The following is a 3554-nucleotide window of genomic DNA, read 5'->3' on the forward strand; positions in this document are numbered from 1 at the left end:
TTATCATACAATAAAAATGAATTAATATTTATTTTTAGAAGGGGGGTTTTTCTGGAGATTGTAGTCATTTCAATAGTTGTGAATATGAATCAATTGAAGCTAGACAACTATGGAAAATCTGGAAGCATAGGATGGATGTTTCATCCTGTTGTAGGACTCCTCAGCAGTACGTATCCAAGATCCCGCCACGTGGGATTCAAACCCAAGAACTATCAGTCTTACTGATGACAATGGCGGATGTGTGGCTCAATTTCGTGGATTAGTTGAAGCTAGGCATTAAAATCATCGGATATTGGTTCATTGGTATCGAGGTTAAGCGCTCACGCGTAAGACTAATAGGTCCTGGATTCGAAACTCGCTAGGCGGGGTCATGGATAAGTAATGCTGTGGGGTCTCACAATACGACGAAACGGCCGTCTAGTGCTTTTAGGTTTTCCATGGTTGTCTAGCTTCAACTGACTCATGATCTCAACTATTGAAATTAATACTTTGTTTATTATGTTAATAATAAAATGAATATACTGAATCTAAACCAAAAAGAAATTATGAATTCGTGGAATAAAATATTCAAGATAATTTTGAAATTTAGGGTTCAGGAGAAAATGAGTAATGAGTAGTTTTTGAGTTATTTGGTGTTGATTCTGAACTGTCATTCAAGGTCTTCAACTATTGACTCCGGTAACTGAAAGGATCTTCACTATGTAGTTTACGTTTACTTACGTAGATCAGAACAATAGTTATTGACTTAATGATATTAGATTTGAAACTCGTTTCGGTGGTGATTTCATCCAGTACTACGATAGACAGATTAGAAATCAATCGCGAGATATACACTGTTAGTAAGTTAGTCAGATACAACGTAGGACCAGGCACATATATGCATCGGTCAAAGTTGTCATACCTCATTAACACAACAAGATCAACACCATATTCATAGAAATAGTTACTTCAATGGTAGTGATTTATAAAAGAAGGATTGTGTATAAGAACATAGTACAGGAAGAAAGAGTTAGTTCGTAGAAATAAGGGTATAAAGTCATTTTAATCTGTTAGTTTAAGGGAAGACACTTACGCTACTGTGATTGATTCTGAGCCATGTCACTCACAGTCTCCAACCATTGATTACGATAGTCACGCGGACTCCAAGCAAGTAGTCTGCATTAATCAACATGACTAAGACTAGAAGTTATTGATCTCAATGAATGATGCCACGTTTTGGCTGGTTCGACCGCACCTAACTTTCTCCCAACCATCCACAACACTAGTCATGGTAATTAGTGTTCAGACATACGTAACATGTGACCCAACCATCTCAGCCGATGAAGATTTACAATGTCGTCAACTGATTTACCATCATACCCCAATACCCTGCGTCTAACCCCACTATTACTTACCCGATGATCCCAGCATATGCGAGCAGTATTTATAAGACATCTGCAATCGAATACTAGTAACTCACGAGTATCTTTTACTCACGATGGCCACGTTTCGCTGCCGCAAAGTAGGACAGAACGAATTGCCGCACAGCATACTCGTTCTTTTAATTGATAAACGGATATCCCGCCTTTGCCATAGGTGACGTAAGTTAGCAAAAGCCGAACAAGCTTTTTGAATCCGTGCTGAGATTTCGTCAGACACCAACCCATTAGGACTGATCAGACTTACAAGATATGTGAAGTTGTCAACGCGTTCGACTACTTCACTCCCTATCTTTAGTTCAGGTGTTGACACAAGCCAGTCCTGACGCAACAACTTGCATTTGGAGGAGGAAAGGCACATTCCAAACATTCTGGCATTGTTGCTCAGCGCTACTAAAAGATTCTGCACTTGATCAGCGTCTTCACCAAACAGGACTATGTCATCTGAGCATTCTAAGTCGATAAGTTGTCCTCCTGGTAGGAGATCAATGCCCGAAAATCCAGTCGACGAGAACGTTATTTCCATCAGTAGGTCTATGATGAAGTTGAACAAAAATGGGAATAGTAGACAGCCTTGACGGACACCACTTGATGTTGCAAAAGTAGATGACAGTTCGCCATAAGCCCTGACTCGACTAATAGTGTTCGAGTAAAGAGCCTTTACAAGGTTTATGTACTTCTGGGGCACACCTTTCAATGACAGACACTGCCACAGAACCTTTCAGTCTACGGAGTCGAACGCTGCTTTTAAGTCAAGAAAGACCATCGTTGTCGGAAGCAGATAAGCATATCTGTGTTCTAGAGCCTGAAGAATGGTGAATATGTGATCGATGCAGCCACGATCAGATCTGAAGCCAGCCTGGTTTTCTCGTGTTTGCAGTTCACGAGTCCTTGTTAGGCCTCCGATAACTACTGAGGCTAGTATTTTAGATGCTATATTAATCAAACTAATCTCTCTGTGGTTATCACAGGATGATTTTGACCGCTTCTTATGTATTGGGACGATAAGTGATTGTCACCAGTCAGATGGGATTACGTCCAACTCCCAGATTTCATCTAAAATAGTAGTCAACCTGATCGCCAAAACTGGACCACCATCCCCAAGAACCTCCGGAGCCAATCCATTTGAGCCAGCTGCCCTTCCTCGTTTCGGATTAGCTATAGCTTTTTGAAGTACAATTAGAGCCAGGGGACCTACTCCAATGTTCCATTCGGGTTGTTTGGGAATAGTGGGTAGTTGTAGAGTAGCTGAAGGCCAACGGAACTGCTCCTTAAAGTGTCCCACTCCTCGTTTTTAACGTCTGGATTGAGAGCACATAAGAGTGCGGTCTTTTCCCGAGATCATATAACTTACACTTGACTCCTTAATTCCAGTTTCTTTTATTAGTATGGAAAGCTGTCTGGTGTTGCCTACAGCCGATGCCTTTTCTATCTCTTCTGTTAGACGGTGTCTCTGCTTACGCTTAAAATTAGTGTTTGCTAAAAATAAACGATTGCCTGAGCACATTTGCAGCAGACTATCACCATTAAATGTTCACTGAACCAGGATACTAAAACACCCACGTAAATATCCTTCTGTTTGGTTTAAGCTACCTACCTGAACATTAAAGTCACCTGCTACGAGTACTATGTCTGAGCGTCTAGCCTTATGAGGAACTTCAGAAAGCTTTCTGTAAAATTCATCTTTCACTTCATCCGGGCTACAGTCAGTTGGAGCGTAGGCAGGAATGAGGAAAAGGCAATGACGTGTGTCCCTATCCCTCCGAGTTCTTACAGAGCCGTTAAGCGGAACAGCACATAGATGACTGTTAACGGGGATCCCCTTCAATAGTGGTTGTTCTGCCCTCGTACTTAGTGCTACGCCTACACCTGCCACTCCACGAGAACTAGTCATCGGGTCGCCAGATACACGGAGGGTGTATCTCGTCGGCTCTTTGTTTTAGCTAGGTGAGGTCAAGTGAATGATCACACTAAGATATTGTATGCGTGTTTCGAAGACAGTGTTAACCTTACATCTCTACAGGTCGACAATGTGTCCAAGGTGTATCCACACACATATTAACTGAAAAGGTAAAACACTAAAGATATAATTTCCCAGTGGGACATACGTTTAAAGGAGCTCAACTCATTCCACGA

This window comes from Schistosoma haematobium, chromosome 6 (assembly GCF_000699445.3).
Source record: "Schistosoma haematobium chromosome 6, whole genome shotgun sequence".
NCBI lineage: Eukaryota > Metazoa > Platyhelminthes > Trematoda > Strigeidida > Schistosomatidae > Schistosoma > Schistosoma haematobium.